General features: G+C 36.5%; 2 long non-coding RNA genes across 5 annotated transcripts in view; one reads left to right on the forward strand and one right to left on the reverse strand.

Moving 5' to 3' along the window:
- The window catches only part of LOC129212160 (uncharacterized), a 192,832-nt gene that overhangs the window by 60,976 nt on the left and 117,542 nt on the right, over positions 1-14,314 (reverse strand). The gene's annotated exons all lie outside the window — the stretch shown is intronic.
- On the forward strand, positions 1,287-13,575 carry LOC129212161 (uncharacterized). The gene is made up of 3 exons (XR_008579087.1): positions 1,287-1,362; positions 10,332-10,449; positions 13,410-13,575. It is a non-coding gene; the product is annotated as an uncharacterized LOC129212161 (long non-coding RNA).

Here is a 14,314-nt window from a genome sequence, read left to right on the forward strand (position 1 = left end):
GAACTAAAGCCATTTGGATTGGAGAAATAATGGGAAGAATTGTGTCAAAATCTGGAAGTTTTTCCTCTATTGAGAGCCAAAGTTCTTGTGTCACAAGACTTCGCCTGAAAGAGAAAGTTTTCTTAGATGCATGACTGTGTTGACACTCTTATTCTTGCTTGAGAGTGGCTTTTCATGGTTTTTTTTTTTTTTTGAAACTTCTTACTAAGCAGTATAAACTAAGTCAAATAAGAATGGGCTCATGGGGCTACTTTGGATGGAACTAACAAATTTACACTTTAGTTAATTCTGAACAAGCCTTCCCTGAATACACAAGATCTTAGCCAGTGAGAAGTTCACCATTTCTCAAATTAAAGCTTGGTCATTTGGATATCAAATGGATGGACACCCCATCTTGTTCCCTGTGATGGGAGCAAGAGATAAGTATCAAGCTCGTTCCAAATGTCACTGTTACCAAGTTTCTGAGTGATTAGGGGATGAGGGATCTGCATTTTCTAATGTGATTCTATGAAAAAGACATTAACTCACATCCAGCCTGTCCCAAAAGATTTCAATACCCTTTCCTACTGCATATCCCCAAATCTGCTGCTGATGAAGATGGAGCTCTCTTTCCATACAGTTAGTAGTCTGCTGCAGACAGACTAAAGCCGTGGAGAGTCCCAAGCTCATGAGACTGGCCATTCAGCTTTTAGTGCACAACTTTCCTAAGACGACAGGTATTATTAGCACCAGCAAGGCATCTTTTATAAAATATTTGGTCAGAATACCACGTTTTGTGTAAGTCAAAGAAATGTTTTCTATTGAGTGTTTAAAATAGGTCCTCAGTTCAAATAAGAGGAAGAGGGCTAAGGATAAGTTCTCAACTGGCAAAGGATGTTGTTCAGTGCATCAAACCATTCGAAGTACAATGTCTCCACATCATCATTGATCTGATATGGTGGTGTATCACAGAGTGTAAATGAAGTGTATTTGTAAGTAAATGGTAACATGGCAATCATTATACAAACTTTTTTTTTCCATGAAAAATGTTGTAAGAACACTAATTGTCTTGACACAGAAAAATTATATTTGGGAAAAAAGTTTCCCACACAGCTTCAGTATTATTACATTTAACTGATGAAAAAACTGAGGGAAAGGGTTTGTCTGTCACTAGAAAATCTGCAAGAGTAAGATTATTGCTCGGACTTCAAACTCCTTCCTGTCATGCATGAATGACAGGTGCCAGTTGCAGTACTTTTCTATTCTCCTTCCTGGAAAATTTGAATTGTGCTCCTCTGAAGAAAGAGCTAGCTGCTCACCCACATTCACAGCTACAATGAGTAGGACTTCTACAAACTTCCTCACCACAGTTCCGGTTTGGAGGTAAATTCTCCCCTTTCAAGTTTTAGAAAAATGGCTGCTTAAAAATCAAGGGGCTAACAATAAAGGGGCTGGGGTGTGTGTACTGTTTCTCATGCTACCCTATCAAAGGACCGCATGAGTTAAATAGCTTTTCATCAAAAGGTAAAAAAAAATAGGTACTATATGCCACATAAAGGCAAAGGATAAATCTTTCGTTAACATTTTGGAAGAAAGGTTGCCTACATTTTTGCTGACATTTTTTCTCCAAGCAGATCTAACAAAACATTATATTGTAACAGCGTTTGTCTCAGTCAGTCTAGTACATCATGCAAACATATCATTCAAGCTTGTTTCAGGTACAGGTTACTTTTTCATTAATTATATTCCAAGCACATGTATACATATCAGAGCTGTTGGGATGTCTATTTCTATTAGTTTAACAAGCCCTGGTATTAATGAGATTGCTCTATAATTGAACCTTTTCATGGGTCCCTTGGTGATGAAATTATGCTAATCTGAATCTGCAACCACAAGGCATCCATCATACTTGATCAAATAGTAAACATCAACAGTGATATGCTAGGAGTGTAAATGTGTTGTTAATTATTACATAAATGAACAAGCCCCATTATTTCATCTTTATATTTGTGCAACTTAATAAAATGGGTGAAGACAGAGTGTCTTCCACTATGTGGCAGCATGGTCCACTTAACAAGAGCATGAGCTTGTAAATATTGTGGCCTGATACACTCTGTGTGTATAAGAGAGGAAAGAAGGTGGATATATTTCATCTGCTCTGAGTCGCTGTTGTGGGAAACGATACTCATCAGTTACATGCCTTTAAAAGAGAAAAAGCATCCGATTTCCCAACTGCTGTACTTGTTCACTTCTAAAGCATGTGTGGTTTGTGGATCACCAAGGGTTTTAAGTGAGGAATATATATCTCCAAATGTCTGCTGTGGGATGATTTATATCAACTTCAAAAAATGTTTGTAAGCTGAAGGAAATAAGATCTTATGTACCTACACTTGCAAAAATAGATGGATTTGCAGAATATCTGCGTTCCCGTAGGCATCACTCCCCACCTACGGTCACACCACACTAAAGAAAAGTAGTAAAAATATCAGGCCAGTTTTAATTAACAATATGAGGAGGAATGGAATTGTCACAGTGCAGGCATAAAAATTAATATGCTTTTTTGCCCATGTTTTTTATTTGGTGCACTGTACCTTATAACTGTCTGAGCTAGTACTAAATTTCAATGCAAGTTGCTTCTATTGTTGCTTTAATATATACGGAGGTGAACAGAAAATAAAAGTTAAGACTTTGGTTTAGTTTGGTAGCATTTTAGTTTGACAAATAACAACCCCAATGTTTTATTTTTAGTGACCAGAGTATTCTTCCACCGTTATTCTGCTGAAGGAAAAATATATTATCAGAGATCTTATGAATATTGTGAACATGATAGGTACTTCACTCATGTGGAATACATCAGTGCCAGATGTCAGGGACCAATTTCTAAAAAACAAGATCATTTTCCCTTTTTGAATATACTTCACTAATTTGTATAAAATGGAGTATGGTGTGGTGATGATATTAATTCTAGTTTTTTAACCCAGTTGGCTCTGCCTTTTTAATATTTAACACAACTATTTTAACTGTATTTGTGGAAAAAGATATTCTATAAGCCATCAAGCTACACATTGAATGAATACAAAAATATAAGGATAAATATTTTTCACTATCCATTCCATAAAAAGAGCATATAATTCGATGAAGGAGTATTCAAAAATGTATTCAATAATTTCCAGACATAGTTCAAAATTAAGTTCCCTGGATTGATGCAGCCCTGGCAGCAATGCAACATACAGGACTACAAGTTGTTCATTCCAAGCTGATTCTACTGCTGCTAAAATTAAGATAAAGGTCCTTGTGACAGAGCCTGTTCCAGTATTTATGTTACCTCTATAAGCAACTGAGCTACAAAACCTTTGGTTGATTCAACAAATGAACACACACAAAAAAATGTTGTTAGGAAAGTTTAGTAGATTTCTAAAAATGTTCTGATTGGGTTTCTACTCTTAACATACTTACTGAAAAACATTCCTATTTTAAAACCTAAGTCCCGACTCTTCTATATAGACAATGACACAGAAACAAGTTGAAAGTGAGAACACTGCCCCTCTGAGCTCCCAGGCTTATCGTGTATTTATTCACATCCTGTTAATGACATTTTGCATTCCTGAGATAGTTTGCCCCAAGTTCGCTTTATTAAAATTGAATTATTTTGAGATGTATACCAATCCTGGTCAGAGTTTCATAATACAGAAACAGTATATCAAAAAGTACAAAAACATATTCAGTCTTGCAATTTCTTCCCTTTTCAACACTTATCAGTGGAAGCACACAGGATGTTTCTGCAGCACTCCGCTCCAGAAAGTGCCATGTTCTGTTGCTGGCAATATTTAGCAAATAAAGCTACCAGAATGTGGCTGAAGATCAGGAAGCAGCACTCTTTCTGCACACAGCAACATGTAGCAGGGATTTACACAGACATTTTTTCTATTAAGCATTCTTACTGAATATAGTCACAGAAAACCCACCTTAACTTACGCTCATTGTGAAAGGAGTGAAAACTGTCTCTCTCACAGGTCTCACTGACACCTTACAGGTCAGATGTTGGACCTGATTCTGACCTTATTTACAGTATCATCACTGCTCATTTCAGTAGCCTGACTTACTCCAGTTTCAAGCAAGACTAGTGTCAGGCACTTGATTTTTAAGAGATTATTTCCATCCTTCCTTTTTCTTGTTTTTGACAGCATTGTCTAATGCTGTGTTTCCCTCAGAAGTGTTTTTGTAACTGTCTCCTGCTGAATCAGCAGCCTCACATACTGCTTGTAGCCATGCCAGCTAGATCAGGTTCACTCTGTTCTATGCAACCACCTATGAGTCTTAAACCCCACAGAGAAATGCTGTGATTCAAAAAGATAAGAGATCGCAATGTCAAGGGACCTTGAAAATTAGGGAGAGGTGAAGGAGAAGGGTATCCACATCCAGAAAAAAACCAACAATAAATAACGCCCCCCCCCCCCCAATCTCACAAGTTTCTGCAAGTGTATGGATTTGAGCATACAAAAGCTTTAAATTCCCTTTGTAGGACTGCTGGCTGAGAAATGCTGGCATCGGCAATGGCAGGTACTGTTCCTAGGTACTTCCAGGTGCCTCCCTGAGTCTGCACAGGCTTATACTGAAATCATTGAGCCTTCACAGAGACAGTTCCTTCTCTCTAGTAAGGTAACAACACATCTAGCCTAGCCAAAATGGTACTGAGGCACTTAGAAAATCTGTCCTGCTGGCATAACTCTCCACAGAACAAGTATTTGCTTTCAGATCCCTTCTCAACTCTTTTTGAGCACAAATGCATAGTCTTAAACTTGCAGGCTTCATGAAACACTTCGACCACCTGCTCAACATAGGCCAGATGCTGTATGAGAATGCTCTTAGTTTGGGCTGAACTAGGACATTTTTAAATATTCACATTTTTTTCTCAATGTTTTCAGTGTTAGACAGCCCCTGTAATCACTGCTTATTGTCTCCTTTTTGGAAATCTGCATTTTGTATCACCTGAGCTTGTCTAATTTCCGATTCCAGTTGCTGAATTTGATTTTTATTTATTTCTAGATTGAAGATTCCTTTATCAATGCAGATACGTAAAATCATCCTCTAGATTTCTGTTAGGTAAACTATAGTAACAATAATTTATCATAAGTATCATATAATACAAAAGCATGGAGCAGCTTTTCCCAAAGGCAGAAGTTTATTGAACACTGGTACATTATTTATAATTATACCCAATTTTATTCTATCCAGATAGCACAGTAAAACCACTCACTGAGGTTCTTCTGTTCTTGGCATTTTAAAAATAAAAACCTCAAACTGTTCTTACAGTTCCTACTTTATAGTCATCGAAAGAAATCTATCCTTTCTTTGGTTTTATTTCTGTTATACAATGCCTTTTTACTTCCTCTCCAAACAACAGCAACAAACCACACCTAAAATCCTATTGCTTCTTTGCCCATGGTTCCTAAATATTTAACAAAAGAGTTTAAGCATTCTCAAACTATGAATGTTTCTATTAAAACCAGAAAATCTTTACCTAATTTACATCTTTATGATTAGCTTTGGTATTATTTATGTAAGTTTCTAATCTTGATAATATATTTATTTCGACTACATATTCTAACCAGGTGCTTGATTATCTGCTTGCTTCTCCTCTTTATAGAAGTCACCTATCACAAGATTTGTCAGCAACAACACTAATCCTTTTCTATGTGAGACCATAGATTTCCAAATCATGAATGACACTGAAACAAGTAAGCCCACTAAAGTAAAAGTAGACTGCAATCCTCTTCCTTTTCATCTATTCAAACTTTCCCAAATAAGTTATTATCTGCTATTCTAATTTCCCAGTCATGCACATCTTCCCACTAGGATTCAGTAGTAACTTTGGTCAAATTCATTATTAGCAAGCAATTACAAAACTGTTTATTAGAAATTCAGAATTGTTTCTTATCTATATATTAAGTATAGCACAATAATGTATATATGATACTTAAACAGTTTGCCTGCTGACAAGTATATTCATTTGAATGTAAATTAAGAATGACCATTTAACATGGTATTGCTTGTTTCAAGTGTATTTCTATCTAAACAATTTCCCTTGTGTCAAGGATATCCCTCTATACTTTTATAATCAATATAGTCCTGATCCTTTCTTGACTGGGAGTTCTCAAACCAAGCAAACAATCAAGTAATCCCAAAATACAACAAGGAAAGGCCAGCACTGAATTTGAAAGCCAAGTAAGGTTAAGTAATTAGTGCAGATTTTCCAAAGTTCTTGTCATTCAGAAACTCTCATTCTGACACTTCATGGCCAAAATGCAGATCTCTCTCAGTATTCTGGTTCTAACTAATTTATCTCATCAAACTCAAGATGAACGCCCGAACAATTGTATGCAGTTTTGAAGCTTTCAAGTCAATTTATAGGAGTTATACTCCATGCAAAACCATTAACATTATTTTCCAGACCATCATAGAGTCATAGGAGTGTTAGCTGGACGGAAACACTGCAGGTCAGTTGGTCCAACCTTCCACTCAGGCAAGGACTGCTGTCAGCACTAGAACAGCTATGTCTTTCTGTAGCTGACTCTTAAAACCTGCACAGACAGATTCCACAACAGGCCATATTTGGAACATCATTGTCCACAATAAAATAACTAAGGATTCAGAACAACCTATTTCAAAGATCCATAAATGTCAAAGGTTTTCAGGTGGTCTTGAAAGCCAAATGTTCACCTTATATAGATACGGATGGGTAAATCTGACAGTTACAGCTATCACAAGAATTTGGTCCATGTCAGCCTACAATATTCATTTCTCTCACAGTCCATATAGCCTTTTCAGGTAACTTCAGATGCATGTAACTTCTGATTCATCAGCTGAGAGGAAAAAAGAAGGTATTGCTGGTGCCACAAGAACAAAGATATCAGTGCAGAGCATTGCACTGCAGAGTAATTATAAGCTGAACTTTCAAGGAATTCAAGGTCCATTGGTTAACTATTCCAAAACTCCTGAAGCAGATTTACTTTTGCTCCCCTCCTACTATCTTGTGCCTGTCAATACCTGTCACCCAGCTTTTTTTCTAGATGAATACGTCTCAATCAGTACAACTGAGATAAATGAAATGCCTGTGGATATACACATGCATTACACAGGTATGCATGCTCAGAATCACTAAGGGATGAGAGAATTGGCCAACAAGAATAAAGCACAGAAATGGAAATCTTACATGAAGGGTTGATGTCATTGTTTCGGTGATATTCTGGGGGGGGGAGGGTTCTAAAATTCTAGCTGAAAACTTTAGAAGGCAGTCTCTCAGAGAACATATATCTGTGTATACATGTATGTGTTCATGTGTGCTCATATGGTCCTTTGTTTCCATTGTAACTATAGAAATAAAGTAATTTTCTTTTAGATCAGCCGTACTAACCTTGCTACCACTGCAGTTGGATTCCTACCAGGAATCAAACAATGTAGTTTTAAGTCAGATATGGTATCATTACTGTAGATGACAGTAGTCAATAATAAAAACCTGAAACTTAGTAATATGAAGCGGGTGGAAATCCACGGCAGAAAGGTAGAGTGTCTGAAAAGAGCACAGGGGCTTTGTGGAAAGAGGAAGAAATTACTCTGGAATTGGACATGGCTGTGTGAAATCAGCTTAGTGTTTGGGAAGTATCAGGTCGCTTTGGAGTGGGACTGGAATAAGAAGTGGTGATCGAGGAACTCCAGGGGAGTTTGAGGTTGCCATGAGCCAGCCTCCTGCCCTTGCAGAACACCCTAAATAGATTTCAGGCTGGAAACACCCTCAGGACTGGTATGAATACACCTACTTCCCTTCTCACATTGGACCATCTACTTAATGCCTCAATTAGTGTAACTTCTACTAAGCAGCAGAGTCTGCAGTTTTCAAATATGCAAGCACAGTTTTTACTGCACTAATAACTGTTTGCAGTTACATTTAGACTACCTGGCAAAAAGCTGCCACTGAACAACTTGTTATGGGTACACAAATTCACTTACAACCTTTTTTAAAGAACCTGCTCCCTTCTCCAAAACCCTTAGTGGAAAAAATAATCTGTAGACCATCTTGATCTGTGCCACTGTTAGGTGTTCAGAACTGAATGTGTTCCTTATGTTTATTCCTTGACCACTCCACTCACTTTGTTTGCCTTCCTGGGTGAATCCAAGGTTTTAAAACTCTTACTGCAATCATTTAATGAGATTTCTTATACAGTAAAATGTTCCATGGTCATAGGTTGAATAAGGCCAGTGCCAGCTATTGCCCTGCAAAAAGATTATATGTATGTGCAGATGGGGTCATGTGCCAGGGTAAATGGTTAATGCTGAGAAGGTATCAGCTAGTTCTTGGCTCTCTCCTTTGAAAGAAAATAGGTTTAGTAAATGAATCATCATGTAGTTTTAAAGATTACTTAACTTACATACTTCCTTCACCTTATAAGTTTGTGTTTGCACCTTTGCTTGCTCAAAAGATTGCAGACTTTCTTAATTTCACACAAGGAAGACTAGAGCTTCACATTAAGATTAGATTCAGATCTGCAAAACTCAGGAAACTTGTAACAGTTAATTTTAAGGTTATACCCCACTATCGAGTTACAGAATTATTATGTTCATTAATGCAGCTATGGCTGCAAAACCCCAATGTGTTTACCGCTGAAATAGCTCTGTGAAAAAGCATTATGCCTTCTTCAAGAAGTCATACAAACCCCCGGAAGTTCTACTGCAACAATTCTGTTTGTTTTTACAAAAGGTTCCCTGTTTTATAACTTTTACCTGACAGACCATAGAGATAATACTTTTTCAGGCTAAATGAATTAATCTTTGCTGGACAGATTCCATAGCTATACACTGGATATAGATTATTTGTGAAAGGGGGTGAACGGAAATCTAATTAGATTTCATTTTAAGTCTAGCTGCTGCAATTATGACTTCTGAATAAAAGTGGTTGTTATTTAGCAGGGTAGCCTAAGCAATGCACATAATTATTATAATTATTATGTACCTAATGATATCTAATAGGAGTCAGCATTGTAAATAAATGCTGTAGACTGTTCAGCAGGGTGGCCTGCACTTTGCAGAAAACTAAATAACAAAGGTTAATAAATATGTTTGCAGATGATTGTTTTACAGGAACCCTGGGCAGCACTATCTGTTGGAGATTAGCTACATTAGGACTCAACAGACCAGAAAACATCCAGAATAATAGTCTTGGTACTAGCTTATAGATGCAGTGTATTAAAATGGCTAAACCAAATTCATTCTTTCCCCAATTCTCCTCAAGTATAAGCTATACTGTGAATTTTTTTATAAGGTCACTTAGTGAACAAAATTCAACTTCTTTATTTATTCAACGTTATAAATCAGAGAATGTGAAATCAACCAGACAATCAGTTCTTCTGTTCCAAGCTCCTATTTAATTCTCCGAATTTAAGAATATAAAACGGATGCTGTTGTTTGAAGTGTGGATTACAATAGCTGCAGATGCTGCCTAACCCCTATTTGCACTGTATTAGCAGAAGAATTGTATTTATGTAATGAAGACAATGTCCACTGCTGATATAGATGACACGTTATAGATGTAAAATTGCATGTGTTTGCAAAGTGCATTTCAGAACCTTCAATTTCCAAAATCCATTGTGTTTTCAATTATCTTCCCACCCAGGCAAACTAGGGAGAGACTAATCAAGCATAATGTCCTCACACACTTCCCACTATGCCTTCCTTAGAGAGGTCAAAGGGGACTGTCAGATCAGGATTGCAGCTTGCTCTGCCATGGGAAACACTGGTATGATTTACAGTTTATAGTCTCCATCACTAAATGTAGCCATTAGTAACAGTATGCCTAGCTACAAAATAATTAAGCATTTTGTTATTTAAAGTTTTCCCACATGACTTTTGAGGCAATTTTAGCATTTTAAAGTTATTTTGGTAGTGGTCAGTTAGGTTCCAGAAAACAAAAGATATCAGCCTGTGGTAAATATTCCAGTAATGTATTTAAGGTTCATGCATTGATTTGAGTGTAAATATTTGTTTTTTTAATAACACACATAATACAAGCTGCAAATGAGGGGAAAGGGTATGTATCTCTCAAATGTTAGTAGATGGGTTATTAACTGATTGCTGTCCTAGAATAAAAGGGCATAAACCAGATAGTCACCTAATTGCCTCCTGAATTGGAGGTTTGCAGGTCATCACATAAAAGCTGTCCCCAAGGGAACCTTCCATCAGAGATGAGAATTGGCCACTCACTCACTCACTCACTCACCTCTGTGTTGAGACTGCTCATGTTAAACTATCATTGCTGTGAGAATGAGCACATTGTTACACTTCTCTATCACATACAACAGGCACTGCCATTATCAGGTCGTCTGGGGAGGAGAAAATTTATCCAAGATTCTACAAATGACTTCATTTTGCACACCCAAAAGAATGAGACCTCTAGGACAGTTGAACAGAAGGATAAAGGTAAAAATCATCCTTACCAATATATGTACCCTTTCCTCTATTCACTGTTAGTGGAAGGCAGAGCAGCTTAGAAGTTTTATCCCACTGTATAGCTATCATATACAAGCCATAAATGCATAACTAGAAACAGTATGTTACAACATGTGCCTCAGAATATGGTCCTTTAAATATGTGAAGCATATACCAATAACAATAATGAAATATTGCCTTTAACCTAAAATGGGTTTACTAGAATCTAGAGAGGTGCAGCTGTCACAGTGAAAGTAATCAGTCAACTGAACATTATTTTACAATAATAAAAAAGGTAGCAATGCTTTTGGAACAAAGAGGAGGGCTCCCTTCTGATTCAGCTTTCAATACAGGAATAATGTGAAATTATGAAGTTGATTCAGCTCAGAAAAAGCATAATTTTTTTAATCACAATATTTTTTAAGCCACAAATAGAATTCATTTTAACAATTCATGAATTAAAGATATGCTTTGAAATTGAGTCCAGCTTCCTAAAAGCATATATAATATATCTATACAGCAAACTTAGGCACTAATGTAAACCAAGTTCTATTTACATTTTGATTGCTACCTCATATCTATCAATTAATGTACTGTACTCATAAAACACAACCTTCAACACTCAGCTGATGTGAAGAACTTCCATATACATTTCAGGCTCAGTTTCTACAGACTACTATGTTGCAATGCTATGTGTGAAGTACTATACTTGCATTTTTATCTATCTAGAATATATTTATCTAATATTCTATCAACCAATTTTTCTCAGGTGAATTCCATGCCTTAAAAAATACAGCCTAACAGAGTATTAAAGCAACAAAAAGCAGCCTGTTGCATACATGTTAACAGAGATCTAACAAATTGCATATGAAGTCACAAACCCCATTTTTTCACTGATATCAGTAATAACTTTGATTCAGAGAACTAACATTTTCCTCATTTAGGAAAAAAAAAAAAAAGGCTCTTAACTTGCCATTGGTTTGAACAAGAATTTTTGGTGTGCATAGCCAACAAGTTGGGTCTACCTGTTAGATTGGCAATAGGAATACACGAGAGGTCAGTACGCTTAATGAGTGACCCTTTATTCAGTGAATAAAACAGCCTAAAAAAGAGGCCCAAACCCACTTCTTTTTACATACATATGATTTCAATAGTATTATGCAGGTGAACAAGGGAAGCTGAACTGGTGTGAATGTGCTTGTTTATATATTACTGACCTGCAAAACAAGCCAAAATATGTCCAAAATGATCGATTTGATTAGAAAGATAGCAAGTTGGATATTCAGATGGAAAAACAGGATTCAAAGGATCATGAAAAATTGCAAAGCTCATCCCTGTTTATAAACACAAAATACACGCGCAAGCTATGAATGCTATGGAACTGAACCTGCTCCTCTCTCTCTTTCTCTCACCCCACTTAAATCAGCACTTCCAGTAATCTGGACCCAGTTTATTGATTACTCTAGCTGCTAGGAAGGAGGTGGCTGTTTACACTGAAAGAAACAGCTCAGCATGTCAGAGAAGAGCCTTTCAGAATAAGCCACAGCTCGGTGTTTCAAACTTCTTTAAAGCAAGAAAGATTATTTATTTAAAGCAGGTTGAGTGTTTGTGTTTTGTTCTGTGTTCAAATCCATTGATAGCCACCATGCGTCTTTCCTCTGAAGCCGGTGCTGTGAATACAAATGGTTTGTTAGTCATGGCTACACTGGGCTATTTAAGCAGACCAGAGGCTACGCAGAACAACATCAGCGTGAATTGAGGAATAGAAACTGCTTTGCTTTGAGAAAGAATGATGCCATAAGGAACTTAGCGTGTTAAAACAGGGCTGGGGCATGCACATAGGCAGTACAGCTGGCGGAGTTAGCCATCACTTGTATGCAAATAGGTTGACAAAAAGCTTTGTGCCATCGCAGTGGGTTGGTGCCCACCAGGGTGGATTTTGTGGCACTTGCCACTGAGCTCTTGAAAGATCAGGTTGCAGCGTGTCAATTGAAAAGATCTCTCGCAGAGACCTTTGCTAGTTCATCTCCAAATCTGGCTCCAGTAGTGTCAGTTACAGTGAGTGAGACTGCACATTTGTTCCGGTAACTAAGGCTTGTTCGTATTTATTGCACATTCCCCCAAGAGCCTCCTCCTCAAGGAGGAAGTCTGGTGCACAGTATTGGGAAGCTAAATTTGGGAGCTTTTGTCTCAAAGCTTTCTATAAATTTGACGGTTTTCTGTGTAATTGGCACACCTATGTAAGTGCTACCTAGGTTAATAAGCTTTCTAACTTCTTAGGTGCCTCAGTTATGCACTATGTTGCTCAAGGTAAATATCACCAACTATAACATGCTAAAATTGAAATACTGCCATTATGCTAAGAAAGAGATGTTTCCATGAGAAGAAAGGTTTGTCATTAAATGAAGTGTCAAAATTTATGATGTTTAATCTGCCAGAAATCACTCTTCTGCAAATAGACTTCAAAGTTGACTATAATCTTGTCTTTTTTTTCTCATGCCCTTGATTTCCTGCACTGGAAAGCTTCCACTGAACACAATTAAAAAAAAAATAAAATTGCAATGAGAACAAATCTGATACCAGGAAATTATTTATTTATCTTTACTTAGCAACTCAGTAGAGGGATGAGTGGCAACTTAGGTTATTTTTATTTTTTGTTAATATTATCTACAGATTATTTTGTAATTAATCCTTTGCTGAACTCTCTCCTTAAAAGAGGCCTAACAACTAACTTCCTCTGTTTAAAGGTCAATCCTGACAGCAGTTGGAAGACATGTGAGGAAATTTCTCCACCTTTGCATTCATTTCTTGTGATCATAAAAAAAGGAAATGAAAAAAATATTTTTAAAAAAACAGAATAAAAATTATAGTGATCATTATGAAACAATTATCAGCAGTAGGCCCTCAGAATGAGTGGCATGGACTAATGTATATTTATTTTGTCTCTTCAGGATTTTCTCCAGTCATGAAAATATCAAACATAATATTGAAGTAAGCCTTTCAAGTATCTTTTCTTGACACTGTATGGATTGAAGACATAATTGTTTGTTTAATCTCCCTCAGAAGAAATTGTTAAATCAATTTGGATTTGTGTGGATTTATGTATTCAGATAGAATCAGGAAATAAATGGATTTTTATGATAAGCCTATGTTTGGGAGCATTATTTCCATTTGCTACATAGATATGACCTATATTTTCAAAAAAAGGTAATAATTTCCCAGGAAGACTTCGATACTATTTATGCTTGTTAATTCATTGTGATTGAGAACAAACTGCTTCTGAAACTGGACAAAAAAAAAAGTCAAGTTTTGCAGTTAATACACATGTTCATTAAAAGAAAAAAGACACCTTTTTATTTCTGGTATTTATAATTAAAGAACATGTAAAGAAAGCTCACATGTTGCTTCCCCATCAACAATGAGTTTCTTTGCTTTTTGAAACTGTTAGCATGTATACACTTGAACAGTTTTTTGGTAACTACCTAAAGGAAAAAACAAGCAGCCTTCCTACACAGAATATTTAGAGAACAAACCTGTAGTTTTATATGAAGGTCTATTAAAGGAAGAGATTACTTTGTAAATAAAAGACACGCATTAATCTAGCAGAGCACCACAAAATTGGGTTAACAAATGTTTGTCATATGAAGGCATTTACAGTGTGTATTAGTGGGATAATTTACATTTTTGATGAACTCAAAACTAAAGCTAATTTGAATGTCAGCTTTTAGACTTGTGACTTCAAAGGTCTGTTTCAGGTTTTCATGCTGGTTATCATTGCATTTTCAACACAATGGGGAAAAAATAACTCAAATGCTAGCTATGTACTCTTGTCTTATAGCTAAAAAAAATTTAGTGT

This window comes from Grus americana, chromosome 13 (genome assembly GCF_028858705.1).
Source record: "Grus americana isolate bGruAme1 chromosome 13, bGruAme1.mat, whole genome shotgun sequence".
NCBI lineage: Eukaryota > Metazoa > Chordata > Aves > Gruiformes > Gruidae > Grus > Grus americana.